Genomic DNA, 21,496 nt, shown 5'->3' with positions numbered 1-21,496 from the left:
GTAGGAGGGAGGAGGCACATCTCCAATGTGGCACATCTCCAATAGTCCCTGGAGGGCAGGATGCCCTCCAGGGACTATCTTAGGGGCAGCACACCGACTGAATAACACTGCAGAGCTCCGCCTGTGCAGGGCGCTGCCTCTACACGTTATTCTAAAAGTTCTTTGGTGTGGGCTTTTTTGAGACGAGTGCATCAGATCGCACCACTGCCATTTGCAACATATGTCTCGAGCGTATCTCGCGTGGCCAAAACATCAGCCACTTGGGCACTACATGCTTGACCAGACATATGTTGACCTGCCATGCAGCTCGTTGGCAAGCATACCTCAAAGACCCACACCAAAGAACAAAGCTCTCAGCTGGGATCTCCAACCCCACTAGACCTTCAGTCCTCTCTGAAACCTGCACTGAGAAGAATGAATGTAGAATTAGGTGTGTCACAGCCAAGTGCTTGCGGGCACTCTAGCAGTACACCCACGTCCAATTGTACCAGGCAAATTTCCCTGCCCCAGCTGCTGGACCGTAGAAAGAAGTTCACTCCCAGCCATCCACATGCCCAGCGGTTGAATGCTAGCTTGGCTAAAGTGCTAGCACTTCAACTGCTGCCTTTTCAGTTGGTAGACTCGGCCCCCTTCAGTGAGTTTGTGCAATGTGCGGTTCCTCAGTGGCAGGTCCCCAAACGCCACTTCTTCTCACGGAAGGCGATTGCCTTCCACATGCCGGTACAGAGCCTCTGACAGGGACAACTGACCTATGTGCCCTGTGTGGCTCACATCCTTAACCTGGTGGTGCAGCGGTTCTTGGGCAGGTACCCAGGCTTACAGGATGTCCTGAAGCAGGCCAGGAAAGTCTGTGCATTTCCGCCGATCATTTAATGCCAGTGCTCGGCTGGCTGAACTCCAAAAGGAGTTGAACCTGCCCAAGAACCGCCTTATATGTGACATGCCCACCAACGTTGGCCATGCTGCAGTGGCTGCACACCCAGCAGAGAGCCATCAATGAGTACCTGTGCGACTACAGCACCAGGACAGGGTCAGGGGAGCTCAGCTTTTTCTCACCACGCCAGTGGGGAATGATCAGGGATGCATGCACTGTCCTGTCACCGTTTGAGGATGCCACAAGAATGATGAGCAGTGACAGTGCATGCATTAGTGACACTGTACCTCTTGTCCACCTGTTGGAGCATACCCTGCATGGAATAATGGACAGCGCACTTGAGGCAGGAAGAGGAGGACTTCCTTGCCTCTCAAGGCCCCCTTTATCCAGACAGTGTTCCTGCTGTCCGACCCACACAGGACAAGGAGGATGAGGACGATTTTGTCTGCTGCTGATGCTGAGTGCCAGGCTCCACCTCCATGCTGTCTTGTAGGGATGATTTACAGTCCCAAGAAACCCATGGACTTCTATGTGGCTGCGGATCATGTTGTCCTTAGTGACCCAGAGGACTCCGGACCGAATGCCTCAGCTAACCTATGCTGCATGGCCTCCCTGATCCTGCAAAGCCTGCGGAAGGATCCTTGTATTCTTTGGATCAAGGAGAGGGACCATTACTGGCTGGCCACTCTCCTTGATCCACGGTACAAGGGTAAGGTTGCCGACCTCATCTTGCAGAGGGAGCAATGGATGAGACCTCTCCGGGAGGCCTTGCAGAAAGGTCTGTGCAACGCGTTCCCAGAGACTGGGAGGTTACAAACTCCTGGTCCTGGACAACATGTTGCTGAGGCATTCTGTCAGAAGGAGGGGTGGAGAAGGTGGCCGTCTGACCGATGAGTTCAGACAATTTTGTCCACAGCCCCAAGGCATGATCGGTTCCAGCAACCATCGTCAGCATCTGATTTACATGGTGCAGGAATACCTAGGGGCAAGGTCAGACTAGGACACCTTTCCCACCGAAAATCCTGGCTTACTGGGTCTTGAGGATGGATCACTGGCCAGAGCTTTCACAGTATGCAATTGAGCTACTGGCCTGTCCTGCATCCAGCGTTCTTTCGGAACGCACCTTCAGTGCTGCTGGTGGCTTTGTAACCGATCACAGGGTGCACCTGTCCAACTCAGTTGATCGACTGACCTTCATAAAGATGAATCAGTCTTGGATCACCACCAGCTACCAAGCACCTGAAGCTGATGTAACCGAATAATTTTTTTTGAAATATCACATCCCTTCAAGACTGCCTATGCTGATGCTGAGTGACTGTCCTGTTATGTTGACTGCCTATCCTCTTCCTCCTCTGCTGACATCTTGAAAGGACATTTTGGGTTCTGGGTGATGCCACCAGCCCAATTTTTCAGCCTCTGTTTAACAGGGGCGTGTAATTACAATTTTTGATGCAATGCTTTGCAGCAGGGCTCAGTCCCGCAATCCAACTAGAGTATATGGTAGAGGTTGCAGTGTTGTGGCACCAGCAAGCAGTGCCTAAGGCCCAATTTTTTCAGTCCCTGTTTAACAGGGGCATGCAATTACAATTCTTGATATAATATTTCACAGCAGGGCCTGTTCCTTTGCCCACCGAGAGTAACTGAGGACCAGCACCACCAAAGGCCCAATTTTTCTACCATTGTTCAACAATGGCATGCAATTACAATTCTTGATATAATAGTTTACAGCAGGGTGCTCCAGCAAGAGTCACTTTGAGGGCTTACAGTGTTGTGGCAACACCAACACCTTAGGCTCACATTTCTGCAGCGCATATAGGGCAGGCCCCTACTTTCAAACATCAAACTTACAAACGTCTCCTACTTGCAAACTGAAGGAGACAACAGGAAGTGAGAGGGAAAAAAGATGGACGGCAAAACAGATTATACAGGGGTGATAACCCTTCCCTATGTTTTCCTAAAAGCTTAATAGATTTTGACTGGAGCTACACATTAAAAAAATTTACCAGTTCAAAAATTACAGATTGTACTTACAACAAACCTACACAGTCCCCGTCTTGGTTGCACCGCTTGTATACTGCTGTTCTGAGTATATAGGGCCTGGGGGCCCCACACCTTTCCTTTCCTTTTTTTATATGGGTACGGGGTTTCCCTTAAATATCCGTACAAGACCTAAAGGGGCTGGTAATGGGCAGGGGGGCTACCTATGCCATTTTTCAATGATTTTCATCTGTATTGCCGGAACCAGATATTACATTAAAACTGCAAGCAGTTTTAAATGACTTTTCTGTTAAATGTCATTTTGTGCAGGGACTGTTCTAAACATGGGAAACACATGGCACTTAGGCATACTATAGACACCCCCCAGGCATGATATTTAAAAAGGAATATTTCACTTTTTTTCCCCACTTTAAATAGTCATTAAAATCAGTGCTCCCGAAAAAACATCTGTTTTTAAAAACATTTTAGGCATTGACCCATGTCACCTGGGGCAAACCCTTTTTAGGACAGTATCTTGCATATTAGCCATTAAAATTAGCACTTTTTATGTCGAACCGTCGAGTCCCATAGACTTCAATGGGGTTCTAAAGTTCGCACGGGGGGGGGGGGGGGGTTGTTCGGCTCATCCCTACCCGATCACCTCCGGTAAGCGCCTGGGGGCATGGGAGATGGTGATCTCATGGTGAATCTGCCACAGAGACCACAGTTATCGTAAACAGAACCGCCCACTGAAAAGATGGATACCGCGGTTGTGGCCGCAGCTGCTGTAAGAGATATCCATCTTTAACGTGTCAATGTATATATACAGTGGGCAGTCGTCATCTTAGGGTAATAAATGTAGAACTGGTCTACTGCAGTTTACCATTAACAGGCTATATTAAACAAGTTTACCAACTAATTTTTACAAAACATCTCACTTTTAAAAACCCAACTCCAAACTAAAAAAAGCTTTGGACCAGAGCTCTTAAGAGAATACACACACCACAACTTTTCCTTTCTGCAAAAACATTTTATTTGAGAAAGAATGTAGTGCCAGTAGGTTATTCAGAGAGCACATTAATTGGCAATGTCCCCTTGATGTCACTGAGCTTATTAGATCTCAAGTCCACCACGAGACACCTGGGGCCACTTCTGAAAGGGATAATGTTGATATTGGTCACAGATTGCTGATCTTTCTTCAGAAGAGGTATCCTGTAAAAAAATAAAAAAAAATAAAATAAAAAAAAGTGGATTTGGTGAGATGAACACATTTTAGGAGCATATCAGCCATTTTTACATGTCTAGCACCAAGTAAAGTTTTTAAAGTATACGTAAACCCCTGATCAGCACACCTTGTAATCTGTCCCACCTGTGACAAGGACATGCCCGACACAGGCAACCATTTTACTGTGAGGCCCCCCGACCAATCGTATTGCCAATGGTGAAGACCTTCTGCTTGGGGGGGGGGAGGGGGATGAATGCAGTTGGCCACTTTACCCACTTAAGCTTGCTGCCTGAGAAAGAGGGAGTTTATGTACCCGAATAGAGGCCCAAGTTTGGGGCCTAGTATGCTAAACATTGGGATTGAAGCACCATGGAGGAGCTTCAGCCCAACTGAAAAGCCAGAGAAGATGGGTGAAGTTTAGCCATTGCCTAGAGTGTGGTGGCCTTACCCCAATGAGGCGATAACACATCAACTACCTTTTCCCCTCATCTGAAGTCTACCCAGCCCTCTTCTAGGAATGCTGAAAACTACAAATTTCTTGAAATGAAAGGTGACAGACCTATCTGTACACATTGCCAAGGAGTATAGACTACTAGGTATGCATTTTGGGACCAGAGAAGTGCTGTTTGTACACAGTAGCTGTGGCTGAAAGCCATACTTGCCCTTCACCAAGGCCCCAGTCTGAAACTGGAGCCTGAATGCACGCAGGGTAGGATGATCCATTTTACTCTGGACGCCTGCCTTGTTTTAAATGCTTTTGGAATTTACAATCATGCAAGTACACCAATTATGACTTCCTTTCCTGAACACAACTGTATGGAATATATTAATCACAGTATCTGTATTCAGAAAGGAGGCATTGTCTCCTGGCGTTATAAGACCATCTGTTCTTGAACTGGTCATTAATGTGAGCTGCTGTTCTCAAGTGTAGCACAAGGTGGTTAAGAGTTTGGAAACAATTTTTGGTGTCAGACAATTGAGTAAACTCACTTTAAAGTTATTTTGCACATTGCATACATGCATGAAAATAGTCTGCACCTGTATTTATCGCTCAGTTTCAGGATTTTACTGATTTTTAAAGAGTGCTTTTCTAGCAGGCCTGGGAAGAGTAGTTTAACCATCAAAATTAGCCTCTAGCCACTATGCAAGCAACCTCCAAATCAGAGGGAGCCCTAACCATTTGGATTCAACAGCACCACACATCCATAATGCAGGCATTCGGGGTAAAGCTGTCCAGACTATCCTCCACACTGCCATCAACGGCATCTCTTCCATGCTGCGCTCTACGAGAGCTTCAAGCCTCATTTTCAGATTGATCTACTGCAGGGTAGTCTTCCTGGTCATGATTGCAGATTGACAGTGGTGTAGGATGGACAGCTTTACCCCGGATGCCTGCATATTTAGAAATGCCTCTTAAACCACGAGTTGCTAAATGTTGACCATTAAACGGAACCATATTGCTACACTTAGAGGTGCCTCTTTTATACTCCAACTCCTGATGGATTTGGCTACTAATCCCCTTGTAGAAAGACATTTTATGGGTATACAACCCATCACATTGCTATAGTCTTTATACGGACTATAAACTGAAGGACTTCTGTATAAATGGTTGTGGACCGAATGATACAAGTGCTTTGGATTACAAGCAGGTTTCTGGAACAAATTATGCTTGCAATCCAGGGTTTTACTGTACACGACCATCTATTGGTTACCATTTGGCTTTACATTTACCACAGCAAAAATCATAAATTAGGGTGTCTGTATTCTACTGCATTTCAGAGAAGAGACCTTCCCCTTTAGTCTTTGTATGAGCTCTACTGTATCACACTTACTCAATACGGATTGGTTTCTTTACCAGTCCGCTACCTTCAACTGTCAGAATGGTGTTTTCAATGTCCTGTGAAAGGGGATTGGTGAAAATAATCTCTGTATGAAGAGGCTGACTTACACGTGCTTCACCTGTTGCCTGAAAAAAAAAAAAAAAAAAAAAAAAAGTCACTCTCCAAAGAAAAAATAAATACATGACAATTTTGGTCAGACTGCCCCATTGACAAGTGTTTCAAGTTATTATACCTTTATCACAATGGGTTGAGACCTCAGCTTCATCACAGAATCCACCAGTAATTTACCTCCCGTCTCATCTTCACACAGCGCAACAGCTTTGATCATATTATCTGTAGTTATTGCAGCTTCATACTTGGCATACGGTATTGAAAATGGTATTTTTTTCTCTTAAAGAAAAATTGTTACAAGGTTGATCAGGTTTAAGGCATTCTACAGATGATCAATATCATGATCCCATTGTACACTGTTTGAGTGCTTGATTTAAAGTAACCCCGTTTCCAGACCACCATTCATTGCAACAATGCCTATACCAATATGCATGGTTTTCCTGTAAAATCTCCCCTGCATAGGTATTCAAATGCCTGAGATGGTCACTGAATGCACTCACCTTGGATGACCATAGAACTAGGTGGGTTGAAGAGAGAAGTATTTCTATATGTGGGAGGTCAAAGTGCAGTCCCATGAAAAAAGGTTTGAGTAAAATCCTTGAAACGATTTTGCCACAGGAACTGGAGCAATCACACCCTGGTCCAGGAGACCCAAGAGGGCTGGTGAGGGGGGGGGGGGGGGGGGATCTAGATCTACTAGTCTGCAGTGACAAAAGGTTGGCGAGAAGCCAAGGAGGGGGTAGAGCGTGAAATGCCCATTTACATTCAAGTGTCCAAGATGTCCCCTGACTCCGGACAGTAGCACCTTCTTGCCAAGGAAAGCTTGTCTGGGGATTTGACAGGGTGAACCCTAGACCTTGCAGTTAGACAAAGAACCAGACATTGGAGAAAAAAAAATATATATATATAATATTATATATATATATATATATATATATAAAAATAAAAAAAACCCTAGTTAGACTTACCGGTATTTCTACGAGTCTTTCAGGACAGCACCTGGAGAGAGCGCAGTTCCACCCACTTTCCCAGGAAACACTGCAGATCACTTTAAAGACCAGACACTTCCACCATGGCCTCAGTTGTTCATAGAGTACCTCCAGCCATGCTGAAATTAAATAAGCAGAACATAGCAATAACACCACATTTTTCGAATACAATCTAGGGTGGGTCATCGGCACTGTCCTGAAAGACTCGTAGAAATACCGTTACCGGTAAGTCTAACTAGGGTTTTCTCCCTTAGTCTTTCAGGACAGCACCTGGAGATAAGAGTACTTACTCTAGGGTGGGACCACCGCCTGCAGAATCTTTCTGCCAAACGCTTGGTCTGAAGCTGAAAGCAGGTCCAACCTGTAGTGGCGGGTGAAGGTGGAGAAGCTTGTCCACGTAGCCGCTTTACAGATCCGATTCGGAGAGGCCCCTGCTCTTTCCGCCCAGGATATTGCTACTGCCCGAGTGGAATGGGCAACCACCCTTGCGTCCCCAATAGCCATTCGTAGCCACCTAGCTATAGTATTTTTGGACGCACTATAGCCCTTCCGTGGTCCTGAGAATGCGACAAAGAGTTTGACTTCCTAAACTCACTTGTGATCTCTAGATACTGTAATAGGCACCTTCTTACATCTAGGCTATGAAAAGATTTCTCCTTAGCATTTGAAGGTGAAGGACAAAAAAGGTAGGTAGAACTATTTCCTGCGTCCTATGGAGGGCTGTTGAGACTTTTGGTAGGAAACCCGGGTCAGTTTTAAGAGCCACCCGGTGCGGGAATATTTAACAGAAAGGCTCCACTATTGATAAGGCTTGTAACTCGCTTACTCTTCCAGCAGATGTAATAGCCACTAAAAACTAACTTAAGCGACCACAACCTGATAGTCGCTTCTACTGGGGGTTCAAAAGGTTCCTTGGTCAATGCCTGTAGAACCAAAGACAGGTCCCATTTTGGAAAAAAACTTAAAAATTGGCCTAGCTCTGGCCAATGCCTTAAAAAAAAAAAAAAAAAAAAAAAAATATCGAATAAGTGGTTCTTGAGATAACCGTCTCAAGAAAATCCGATAAAGCAGCCACCTGTGTCTTCAGGGTACTGGCTGCCAACCCTAGTTCCATGCCCTCATGGAGAAATTCAAGAACCGAAAGTATCTCCTGGGGAGGAAATTCCTTTGATAGGCACCAGGAGTTAAAAAGTTTCCATGTTTTAAAATAAATTGACCTAGTAGTATCTTTTCTACTTCCTAGGAGGGTTGTGACGAGCTTATCAGATAACCCCTTTCTCTTTAAGATCTGCTCCTCAGTAACCACCCGGTTAGGTTGAGTTGCCCGATGTTCGGATGCTGAAGAGGTCCCTGGGTTAGGAGTTCCCTTCGAAGCGGAAGAACCCAGTGGGGTCCCACCGCCATCCTCTGTATGGTAGCAAACCATGTCCTTTTGGGCCAAAAGGGGGCCACTACAATCAGACTTTGTGGATTCCCCCTGCAATTTCTTTAGAACCAAAGGGATCATCTGAAAAGGGGTGGAAAGCTTAGCACAAGTGGAAATCCCACGGGTGTGCTAGGGCATCCAGTCCCCTTGCCTGTTTAAAGAGAAGAAGAAGGCCCTCACTTTGGTGTTGCTCTGTGACGTGAATAGATCTGAGGCAGACCCCCATCTCACTGTCAGATCTTGAAAAACCTCGGGGTTCAGACTCCATTCGGATTCCCAAATTTTTTCCCTGCTCAGAAAATCCGCTACAACATTCAGGTCTCCCTTTAGGTGTACTGCTGATATGGACCTCAGGTTGCTTTTTGCCCATGACAGAATCTGGCTGGCCAGGGATAGCAGCACCCTGCTTCTTGTGCCCCCCTGCCTTGTTATATAGGATACAGCTGTGGCGTTGTCAGATAAGACCTGGATATGGAGACCTTGAACCACTTCCTTGAAGGCCCATAGTCCGAGCAGGATGGCCCAGAGTTCCCTCCAATTGGAGGATCTCCTGGCCTCCCTGACTGTCCAGCTCCCCTGGGCCATCTGTCCTTCCAGGTGGGCACCCCACCCCCAGGAGCTTGCATCTGTAGTCAACCTGCGGTCTACCGGAAAACACCAGAGTAGACCCCTGTCTAGATTTGAGTGATTCCTCCACCACCAGAGCTTTCTCTGGACCTGAGGGGGCATCCTGAATTGCTTCTCCAGGGACTCCTCGTAGGACCAATTTGTCAATATTGCCTGTTGGAGCTCCCTTGCATGAAGGTGTGCCCACTGTACTGCAGGGATGGATGCTGTGAGGAGACCCAAAAATGGACATGGCTGCCCTGACAGAAATAGGCAGGTTTGTCTGGGTCCTCTTCACGGCACTCTGAACTTTTTCTATTTTCTCTACTGGGAGAAAAATCTTTTCCTGTCTGGAGTCGATGGTGTATCCCAGGAACTTTATTGACTGGGATACAATCATGCTTGATTTTTCCCTGTTTATCAGCCATCCGAGACCCTCTAAGTGTCTTGCTGTCCTTCCCAGGTCCCCCTCCAAAAGATGCTTTGTATTGGCAAAAAGTAAAAGGTCGTCCAAGTATGGAACGATTGAAATACCTTCTACCCCGAGGGGGGCTAGGGCCTCTGCTACGATCTTTGTAAATATCCTCGGAGATGAGGATAGACCGAACGGGAGAGCTCTGAACTGGAGATGTAGCACCGAGCCTCCCGTCCTGACCGCAAACCTCAGATATTTCTGTGAAGCTATGGCCATAGGCACATGGAAATATGCATCTCTTAGGTCTTTGAATGCCATAAAACAGTTTGGCATCAGAAGACTCACCGAGAAAATTGTATCCATCCTGAATCTCTTGTATCTGATCGATTTGTTTAAAATCTTCAGAATCTGAATTTGCCCGATGGTTTCCTTATAAGGAAAATGTGTGAGTAACAGCCCAGCCCTATCTCCTCGGGGGGAACATACATGATCACCCTTTGCTGCATCAGTTCCTGCAGAATAGAGATCATGGCTACTGATTTTTCTGGGTCTCGAGGAGCCTGGGTTACATAAAACCTGTGCGGGGGGGGGGGGGGGGGGATGAGCGAATTCCAGCCTGTAACCCTCTATTGTCTTGAGAATAAACAGACTTTGTCACTGACTTCCACTGCGGAAAAAAGGCCTGTAACCTTGCTCCCACAGTTGGAAGACTGTCACTGGCTTTTTGGGTTCGGGGTAGGGGGGCGGAATAACACTCCCGACTTGCCCCTTCCCCTCTGAGGCTTCCAGGGCCTTCTATATCCTGTCTGTTTGGTTTCCGAGGTTTTTTGAAAAGCATGTAAATTTTTAGTGCTCTGGGGAAATCACCTTTTTAACAGGCGTTCTGTCCAGAATGGCTTCAAGGTCAGGGCCAAACACCAAATCTCCCTCGAACGGAAGACCGCATAATTTGGCTTTTGAGGCAGTATCCCCTGTCCATGTTTTCACCCATAAGGCCCTACGGGCTGAAATTATCAGGGCTGAGGACCTGGCTGATAGTGATGGCCGAACGGTTCGCCCGGCGGTCGTTTCGCGGCGAATTTCCGACATTCGCGGTCCGCACGTTCGAACGCCTTTTTCCGTCGTTCGCCGCGGCGGACTTACGTGTTTAATGTATACAAGAGCTTTAACCTTTGGTGACACGTTTATCATGTGATACAGGACAGCCAATTGAGACATGACAGCACATGGACACTTGTACATTCCCCCTAACCTATAAATACACCCGATCCGGTGGCCATTTTACATTCTTTCTTCTGTTAAGATAGGGACAGGTTCCTGTGTGGAGTAGGGAGAGATAAACCACTAGCTATTTGGTACACAAAAGTTCTTTTCAGGACTGGTATAGGTGTTAGGTGTTGATAGGTTTGCTGTGCTGCTGATTCTTGCAGCAGCCTGAGTGTCTTTTGTTAGTTTAGAGAAAGGGAAAGGACGGTGTATGCTACAGGGACAGCCAGATTAGTCTTTCATCATCATCATCATCATCATCATCATTAGCTGTTACTATCAAGGTCCACAAAAGAGCTGTTCCAGTAACCACTAATCGTTCTCTTTTTTTGCCAATTTGTATAGGGACAGGAAGGAAGCAGTGTTGTCAGGCAGTGAGGGTAATTTTAAAGACTTGCTGTTATTATTAGTTCCACAAAGGTTCTTTTCAGGACTGGTATCAGTGGTACAGTAATAGGCTTGTACATGTATAATATTCTTTCTTCCAAATATAGAAAGGATATTATACTTGACTGCTGCCCTTCTGCTGCAGTCTGCTAAACATTCACAACTCACTTGTTCCACAAAAGTTCTTATAAGGACTGGTAACTTGGTATAGGGTGCTACGGTACATAGGCTTGAGTGCGGTACAGTCTGCTGTTCTGTAAGGACCGCTATCGGTCCACAATAGATAGGGTTGACGTGCACCACTGCTGACCGCTGCCCTATACTGCAGCAGTCCTTCAGCGGTATAGGGACTGACGTACAGTCTGCTAATCACTAACACACAACCTGCTTGTTCCACAAAAGTTCTTATAAGGACTGGTAACTTGGTATAGGGTGCTACGGTACATAGGCTTGAGTGCGGTACAGTCTGCTGTTCTGTAAGGACCGCTATCGGTCCACAATAGATAGGGTTGACGTGCACCACTGCTGACCGCTGCCCTATACTGCAGCAGTCCTTCAGCGGTATAGGGACTGACGTACAGTCTGCTAAACACTAATACACAACCTGCTTGGTCCACAAAAGTTCTTATAAGGACTGGTAACTTGGTATAGGGTGCTACGGTACATAGGCTTGAGTGCGGTACAGTCTGCTGTTCTGTAAGGACCGCTATCGGTCCACAATAGATAGGGTTGACGTGCACCACTGCTGACCGCTGCCCTATACTGCAGCAGTCCTTCAGCGGTATAGGGACTGACGTACAGTCTGCTAAACACTAATACACAACCTGCTTGGTCCACAAAAGTTCTTATAAGGACTAGTAACTTGGTATAGGGTGCTACGGTACATAGGCTTGAGTGCGGTACAGTCTGCTGTTCTGTAAGGACCGCTATCGGTCCACAATAGATAGGGTTGACGTGCACCACTGCTGACCGCTCACCTATACTGCAGCAGTCCTTCAGCGGTATAGGGACTGACGTACAGTCTGCTAATCACTAACACACAACCTGCTTGTTCCACAAAAGTTCTTATAAGGACTGGTAACTTGGTATAGGGTGCTACGGTACATAGGCTTGAGTGCGGTACAGTCTGCTGTTCTGTAAGGACCGCTATCGGTCCACAATAGATAGGGTTGACGTGCACCACTGCTGACCGCTGCCCTATACTGCAGCAGTCCTTCAGCGGTATAGGGACTGACGTACAGTCTGCTAAACACTAATACACAACCTGCTTGGTCCACAAAAGTTCTTATAAGGACTGGTAACTTGGTATAGGGTGCTACGGTACATAGGCTTGAGTGCGGTACAGTCTGCTGTTCTGTAAGGACCGCTATCGGTCCACAATAGATAGGGTTGACGTGCACCACTGCTGACCGCTGCCCTATACTGCAGCAGTCCTTCAGCGGTATAGGGACTGACGTACAGTCTGCTAAACACTAATACACAACCTGCTTGGTCCACAAAAGTTCTTATAAGGACTGGTAACTTGGTATAGGGTGCTACGGTACATAGGCTTGAGTGCGATACAGTCTGCTGTTCTGTAAGGACCGCTATCGGTCCACAATAGATAGGGTTGACGTGCACCACTGCTGACCGCTCACCTATACTGCAGCAGTCCTTCAGCGGTATAGGGACTGACGTACAGTCTGCTAAACACTAATACACAACCTGCTTGGTCCACAAAAGTTCTTATAAGGACTGGTAACTTGGTATAGGGTGCTACGGTACATAGGCTTGAGTGCGGTACAGTCTGCTGTTCTGTAAGGACCGCTATAGGTCCACAATAGATAGGGTTGACGTGCACCACTGCTGACCGCTCACCTATACTGCAGCAGTCCTTCAGCGGTATAGGGACTAAGAGTTTTGTCACAGGGTCATTTAAAAAATGACATGCAGAGGAAGAGGCAGGCCCTTCCGCAGGGGTGGTAGGGGTAGGGCAGGAGCAACAGGCTTGAGCCAAAGTGGGAAGTTGCAGAAGGTGCGTTCAATTACTTTAAAGGATGCACCAGACTTGGTTGAGTGGCTCGCTCAGCCTTACTCTTCTGCACCCTCCTCATCCTCTCGATCTGCACCCTCTTCTTCACTCTCTGCTATGTGCACCCCCAAAGACACTACCACCAACAACACGACCACCACCACCACCACCACATACCTTCCGCTTGAGTCACTGGAATTATATTCCGATCCATATCAAGAGGACATTTCTGATGCGCAGCCACTCTTGGTATTGGATCAGGAAGAGGAGGTAGCAACAAGCGCTACTCAGCAGTCTGACGCCAGTACCCAGATCAGCCCAAGGAGGAGGTTGGTCCCCGGTGTTGCTGCCTACTCCGAGATCTCTACTTATAGCGGTGGGGAAGGTGACGTTGATGATGACGTGTCTAGTGATGTCACGTGGGTGCCCACAAGAGAGGAAGAGGAGGGGAGTTCAGAGGGAGATATGGACCAGCAGATAGGGAGGAGAAGCAGCAATGACTTACATTGCACAGCAGGGACAAAGCAGACTGCAAATGTATCAGGAGCGAGTCATCGACCATGTACGGTCACATCTGGCGCTCCCAGGACACCGGCACATGGCTCCGCAGTGTGGGCTTTTTTTAACGTGTCCGCTGCTGACAATAGCGTTGCCATCTGCAATCTTTGCAGTCAACGCGTTAGTCGCGGTAAGCCCAATACTCACCTAGGGACGACCGCCTTAAGAAGGCACATGAGCAGCCATCACCGAGCCCAGTGGGAGCAACGGAACACACAAAGCCACACTGCAGGCTCTCACCGTCCAGCCTCGTCTTCTACTTCTCCTTCTCCTCTCTCCTCACAATTGTCCTCCACTCCACCTTCCATCACGCCAAGCTCACATTTTTCTGCAAAAAGGCAGGCTTCCGTGGGCCTAATGTTTGAGCGTAAAAAAATGATGATGCCGGATAACCCTCTTGCCCAACGGTTGGCGGCTGGCTTGTCAGAACTCATAGCCCGCCAACTACTGCCATATAAACTGGTGGACTCGGAGGCCTTTCGCAAATTTGTGGCCATTGGAACACCACAATGGAAGGTCCCAGGAAGGAAGTATTTCTCAGAGAAGGGCATCCCAGAGCTATATGGCCATGTTCAGCGGCAAGTGAATGTATCTCTGGCACACAGTGTCGGTGCCAAGATACATCTGACCACAGACACGTGGTCTAGCAAACACGGGCAGGGAAGGTATATCAGTTTTACTGCCCACTGGGTGAACCTTCTGACGGCCGTCAAGCATGTAACCCGTGGCACCCGTGTAGATTTGGTTTTACCGCCACGGATTGCATGCAGGCCTGACTCTTCTTCTCCTCCTCCTACTCCATCCTCCTCCCTCTCCTCCTCAGCTGCCTCCTCCTTTTCCGCTGCTAGCGTCTCTTCCACTGCACCGCCCAAGCTCCCCAGAACCTATTCCACATGCCAGGTGAGACGTTGCCATGCCGTGCTGCGTCTGTTGTGCCTGGAAGCAAAGAGCCACACTGGCCCGGCACTCCTTTCAGCTTTGCGTTCACAGGCAGATGAGTGGCTAACACCGCTCAATTTGACAGTTGGTAAAGTGGTGTGTGACAACGGTGCCAATCTGCTTAGCGCATTGAAACAGGGCAAAATCACGCACGTGCCGTGCATGGCACACGTCTTAAACTTGGTCGTGCAGCGATTCCTTGTCAAATACCCTGGGGTCCAGGACATCTTGCGGCAGGCAAGGAAAATCTCGGCCCATTTCAGAAGATCTTACACGGCCATGGCTCGCCTTGCTGACATTCAGCGGCGACACCATCTGCCGGTCAGACGTCTTATTTGCGATTGCCCGACGCGATGGAACTCAACCTTCTATATGCTTGATAGGCTGCTCCAGCAGAAACGTGCAGTTAACGTCTACCTGTATGAACTCTGCGAAAGAAACGGTTCTGGGGAGCTGGGTTTTTTTTCACCGCGCCAGTGGCTGCTCATGCGCGACACATGCAGACTTCTGCGGCCATTTGAGGAGATCACCAAACTGGTCAGTCGCAGCCATGGCGCCATCAGTGACATGGTACCTTATGCCTTCTTTCTGGAGCGTGCATTGCGTCGTGTCATTGATCAGGCTGTGGAGGAGCAGGAGCGGGAAGATGAGGAAGTCGCAATGCTGGATGAATTCCCAGGGGGGGCTACTCTATCTGAGACAAGTCAACAACAGGAGTCTGATGAGGAGTCAGAGGAGGATGGTGCCGGGGCGGATGAGCAGGAGCAAGAAGAGCATGCTTTAAACCTTTCTGGGATCCCTGTTGTGCGAGGATGGGGAGAGGAGAATGAAGAGGACGACATTATCCTGGATGATGAGCAGGAGCCAGGCCACCACACCGCTTCCACTTTAGTGCAAATGGGGGCCTTCATGCTCCAGTGTTTTAATAGGGACCCCCGTATAAAAAGCATGAGGGTCAAGGACCAGTACTGGGTGGCAACGTACTTAGACCCCCGGTACAAACACAAAATGGCGGAAATGTTACCGCCGTCGCAGAGGGCTGTCAGAATGCAGCACTTCCAGGCCTTGCTTCGAGAAATGCTGCATTCTGCTTTTGCGTGCGCTGGCAGAGGAGCAATTCCCACTCCCAGAGAAGGATTTGCGGGTACCAATCCAACAGCGCCTGCAAGAAGAGGCCGGTTTGAAGATGTGTTGGTGACTTCGGATATGAGGTCATTCTTTCAGCCGACCCATCGACAGGTGTCATCCGGATCCAGCATCAGGGAACGCCTAGACCGTCAGGTGTCCGACTACATTGGGTTAACGGCCGATGTGGACGCTCTGAGGAGTGATGAACCCCTAGACTACTGGGTGGGCAGGCTTGACCTCTGGCCAGAGCTTGCCCAATTTGCAATCGAACTGTTGGCTTGCCCCTCATCCAGTGTCCTGTCCGAAAGGACGTTCAGCGCAGCAGGGGGGATTGTGACCGATAAGCGTACTCGCCTAGCTCACCACAGTGTTAACTACCTCACATTTCTAAAAATGAATGAGGCATGGATCTCGGAGGAATTCAACACATGTGACCAGTAGACCATGTATATGTCTATAAACTATTTTTTTAATCAAGCACACAGACCTTCTTAATTCATTTGGCTCACTTCCTTGACCCAAAAAAGCACACCGTACTATATGCCCCTACCCTCCTCTTTGAAGAGGTTGAGCGGTGTCATATTTCTACTGGGGCTGCTTATGATATCCCTGTGCTGTGCTGACTTCCTCCTGGGGGTTCTTATTATGAAGGGATCACACTATCCCTGTGCTGTGCTGACTTCCTCCTGGGGGTTCTTATTATGAGGGGATCACACCATCCCTGTGCTGTGCTGACTTCCTCCTGGGGCTGCTTACGGTGCTGCTGTCAGTGCTGTATGTCACGGTGCTGCTGTCAGCGCTGTATGTCACGGTGCTGCTGTCAGCGCTGTATGTCACGGTGCTGCTGTCAGCGCTGTATGTCACGGTGCTGCTGTCAGCGCTGTATGTCACGGTGCTGCTGTCAGCGCTGTATGTCACGGTGCTGCTGTCAGCGCTGTATGTCACGGTGCTGCTGTCAGCGCTGTATGTCACGGTGCTGCTGTCAGCGCTGTATGTCACGGTGCTGCTGTCAGCGCTGTATGTCACGGTGCTGCTGTCAGCGCTGTATGTCACGGTGCTGCTGTCAGTGCTCTGTATTACGGTGCTGCTGTCAGATGCCTCTATCACGGTGCATGTGTCATTCCGGTATGTCACGCTGCTGGTGATCATCTCCTGCACCCTCTTCTTTGCCTACCCTGGTCCCTGACCTTCCCTCTCCTCCATTGCCTTCATTAACTCCATAGTCCTGAATTGTTAGAACAATTTCCCAAATAAAATAAAAATGCTTGTAGTTATCGATCCCAAATTCACCTCATACATGTATTATGTCATTGTCCAGATGGTGGGACTACGTTTTACCCCCTAATAATTACCACGTGGCCGCAAATTCGACATGAAGGTTTGCAAAGTTCGCCTCCCATTGAAGTCAATGGGGCCCGCGGCGAACGGTCGGTTTCGCGAACGTTTGGGTCCGTTCGCATTTCGCGTTCGCGAAACGTCCCGTCGGAAGTTCGTCCATCACTACTGGCTGACATCTTGATGCTGCCAAGGCATCCGCCATATACCCCACTGCTTTTAAGAGGACAGGCAAGGTGTCGAGCAGGTCCTTTCTAGGCGTTCCTGCCTCGATATGGTCTTTTAACTGTTCAAGCCAGTGCTCCAGATTTCTGGCTACTACAGTTGAAGCCATCGCTGGCTTGAGGTTTGCCAATGTTGAGTCCCAAGCCTTCCTTAGGAGGGAATCAGCCCTTTTGTCCATGGGATCCTTGAGGATACCCATGTCCTCAAAACGCAAGATCCGTATTCCTTGAGACCTGAGAAAAGGCCGCGTCAAGCTTAGGTTTCTTGTTCCATACCTGCGAGCTATCCTCCTCAAAGGGAAACCTGTGTGTTTGAGGGACCTGGAAAAGAAAGGAGCCCTCTCAGGGTCTCTCCATTCCTTTTTGACAGTTTCGGATAGAAACTTATGCATCGGAAACACTGTTTCACCTCGCCCAAACATTTTGTCATGTAGTGACAGTTGGGCCTTATCCTCTGTGATATTCAGAGTAGTGTGGATATTTTTAAGTAGGTCATCCACCTCCTCTAGGGATAATTTATACCGGGATGATGAAGCAGAAGCCTCCTTTACTTCCTCTGCCTCCTCAGAAGCAGAGGGCCTACTATGTTCCTCCTCCGAGTCACTGCCCCCCCTGGATGCAGATGCTGGGGAGTGAGAACGGGGCACTGAGCGTCTGTCTAAATAAGACCGGAAAGATTCAAAAAGGTATCTGACAATTCTTTCCTGAAAGAACTTAGTAGCTCTCCCTGCTGAGACGCAGGGGTATTGGAAGCTGCTTCTTTGACCAAGTCGCTTATGCAGGACCTGCATAACACCTTAGTCCAAGAATCTCTCAATACGTTTTTACATGATGGACACCTCCTCTTGCTAGGAGGGGGGGACACATGTTTGGTCTTTTCTTTCGCTTTCTGAAATATACCAAAGGAAAATCCCCAAAACCTCAGTTACAATACACTTGAACATAGACAAAATATATGCTGCAAAATAGAACAGATTAACAATTTTCAAATTCTATTTGCTCTTCAGCCAGTGAATCCCCCCACAGACTCACTAAACTATTGAAAAGCATTATTCCTAAATAGCATCTTAGGAAAACAATGCTGCAGGCTTACCAATGCAAGGAAGGGAGGAAACATGGCTCAAACAGTAATGACAGAGACCACTGCCACTGCTTACCTGAGCCTGGCTGACAAACGTGGCTCCTGCTACCGCCGATTGATCCTCCTCCATCGTTCAGCAAAGGATCAATGGCGTCTGGCGTTATCAGTTTAAATTCCGTGCCAATCCCGGAAGTGATGTCAGCCGAAGGGACCGCCACCCTCTCCCTGCGTTCCAGCGGCCGGAACCGGAAGCCGCGTCGCACCGTCGGAAGTCCCGCCCCCGGCCGGAATGACGCGCTCGTCATCTGGACCCGGAAGGCATGAGCCTGAACGAACGGCACGAGATATGAATCTCAGCCGTGTCCCAGACCCAGCCGTCGGTCTAGAAGAGGGCGAACCTCCACGGCCTGACCCCCCTGGGTATGAAGGAGAGCGGACACCGGAGCGACCCCCGCACGTGAAGGGAGGAAGCTGGGCCAGGTCTGTACAAAAAAAAAAGCAAACAATGGTATGCCTCCAACTCTCCCCACCTGGAGAGAGCGCATCACCCCTTGGTTCCCTGCAGCGCTTCCACCATGGCCGGAGGAAACGCTACAACTGAGGCCATGGTGGAAGTGTCCGGTCTTGAAAGTGATCTGCAGTGTTTCCTGGGAAAGTGGGTGGAACTGCGCTCTCTCCAGGTGCTGTCCTGAAAGACGAAGGGAGAAATAAGCTGTTTACAGTTCTCTAAAGATAGACTGCAGTCTGTTACTCAGACTGGCCATACACTGAGCAGATTTTTCCTGCAGGAAAGAAAATTAGTGCGATTCCCCATTAACAGAATATGTTGATATGGGAATCCCTCCTGCCAGGCCATTGTGTTCTCCCAGCAGGAAGAGCCATCCCCACCAGAAGACCATGATTACTAGTGGCTATAGCAGCTGCTAGCAATAATAATTGTAGGTAATTGCAGCATCCAGCCCCCTGCCTGCAGCCTGTCTATGGCAGGCTTAAGTGCACTACAAATGGAAGGGTTTTAATACTATATCAAACTAGTACTTGCATTAAGGGGCCCCATGTGTTCAGAGATGCAGGATATTTTGCAGTACTGCTGCCGAATTAGGAGGAGAGGTACAACTTCATTAGAAGTGTTTCAACGGTTATAAAATCCAGCTACCATGGCAGCAGCAGTAGGACAGAATTTCAAAAACACAGCTAAGCCGAATACACAGCTTGACTGACATTAAGAACATTTCTAAATGCAGGTAAAACACTAGTTTGTCATTGCCAGCATGAATGAGACCTTACTTTGGAATAATGAACATCAAAGCCTCAGGGGAAAGCTCAGTTAAAGACTGTCAGGTTTTGAGCCATCAGCCAAGTCAATTTCAGACCATCGCCTTGCATAACTGGTAGAAACCACAGGTGAAAGTGCAGGAGTAACCAGTCACACCACAGACTGGAAGAGAACTTGAATGTTGTAATAAACTGTAGCACTCTTGTTCTAAGCAGGGCTGCTAGTAAATTTAGTTGTGCTAGGTTTTAACTAGCCTGGATAATTTGTAGTCTTTGAGCAAATGGATTCTCCTAATTTTGGAGTTTAGCTACTTGCTTACTGGTCACTTAAATCTCCCTCCTGTCCAGAGGAATTTTCAGCGCTGATGCACTTTTTTTTAATTTAATTGAAAAAAGAATTTCACTTATACATGCATAAATAAAACATAGTTTTGCATACATAGAGGGGGTATACATGTCAGCCAGAAATACCAAGTTTTTCTTCCAAAGAGACTGCCTAACACCAATGACAGTCATATCTATCCCTCTAATTATCGCTAACGCCCCTGTAGGGCTAGCCCCTCCTCCCCCCCATACCCCTATTCTTCGAACACACGCTGCTAAATCCAAACAAGCTTATCTGGATAGCCGATAACGAAGTGGCAAATCCATTCAGGGACAGAAATAAGGAGCTTCCAGTAGGCTCCCAGGCCGCCCCCGGTCTGAGACCGATAGGTGCACTCTAGGTCCCATCCTCCACTATCTCATCTAGGGGGAAGCCGATGTCCCTCAACCATGGATTCCATAGCAGCTTGAATTTTTTTAAGGTTATTTTGTCTAATATACATTGCCCGTTCGCACCAGATTATGGAATTGATGGCATTTATCCATGCTTGCAGTACTGGAGGATTCTTTGCCTGCCAATTCATTGCGATTAAGCGTCTGGCCTGGTACAGGCATCTCAATATAGATGTTTTTGTTGCAGCAGAGATTCCACCCCTTTCCATAATCCCTAATAGACAAGTCCTAGCTTCAGGTTCTAAGGTGGTATTAAAAATTCTATTTATTCTGTGCACAATTTCTATCCAGTACCGATACAGTTTTGGGCACTTCCATACCATATGGAGCAGGTCTCCTGGTGCTCTACATCTAGGGCACTCCCCGTTGGACCTATTACTTATCCTCCGCATTTTTTTGGGGGTATAGTATGCCCTATATAAAAAAAGCTTATGGGACATACGCTGCGATGGGGAGATAGACACCAAATTCCCCTGTGCTAGGATCTCGTCCCATTGTTCCTGCTCAATTGGTCCCAGGTCTCCCTCCCATCCCCTCCTGCTCTTGTCCGGTCCTTCTCCATTCAAAACTTTAACCCTGAGTTTTGTATACAAGCTAGAGATCTGGCCCTTTGTTTGTCCTTGCTCAAGAAATCTCTGTAACAAGGGGTTCTTTGTCCTCTCGATAGTAAGTGTGCCAAACTGTGAATGTATCCCATGCCTCACTTGCAAATATATATATAAAATGTTTTATTGGAGATGTCGTATTCCTGGGGGAGATCTTCGAAAGATTTCATAGTGTTCCCCTGGTAGAGATGCACCAGTCTTCTAATCCCCCTCCTCTCCCACTCCTGGGACCGGGCTATACAGTTTAGTTCAGCCAGTTCTCCGTTGTTCCATAGGGGGGTATACTCAGTTACCCCCCCATAGGCCAAGAGTTGCTTAGCTATCTGCCATACTTTCCTCGCCAAGGTATTGGTGGGGCATTTACAAGCGAATGAATTAGCCTCTAGAACTTCAACTAGAGTTCTATGATATGCCTTAATCAATTTATGATTTGGACAGCCACCCTT

At 47.9% G+C, this 21,496-nt stretch overlaps 1 pseudogene across 1 annotated transcript in view; it reads right to left on the bottom strand.

Annotated features, from left to right (window-relative positions):
- Positions 1 to 3,878: 3,878 nt before the first annotated feature.
- The window catches only part of LOC143935373 (protein-glutamine gamma-glutamyltransferase E-like), a 75,544-nt pseudogene continuing 57,926 nt past the window's right edge, over positions 3,879 to 21,496 (bottom strand). Inside the window, exons 11-13 of the transcript XR_013263498.1 lie at positions 6,150 to 6,307; positions 5,909 to 6,042; positions 3,879 to 4,063 (exon numbers count right to left, since the gene is read on the bottom strand). The product of XR_013263498.1 is annotated as a protein-glutamine gamma-glutamyltransferase E-like (transcript). The remainder of the gene's footprint in view (positions 4,064 to 5,908; positions 6,043 to 6,149; positions 6,308 to 21,496) is intronic.

The sequence above is a fragment of the Lithobates pipiens genome, unplaced genomic scaffold, assembly GCF_037356315.1.
Source record: "Lithobates pipiens isolate NorthernLeopardFrog02 unplaced genomic scaffold, aLitPip1_a1.2 Scaffold_28, whole genome shotgun sequence".
Taxonomy (NCBI): domain Eukaryota; kingdom Metazoa; phylum Chordata; class Amphibia; order Anura; family Ranidae; genus Lithobates; species Lithobates pipiens.
This window is presented reverse-complemented; position numbering and strand designations above follow the sequence as displayed.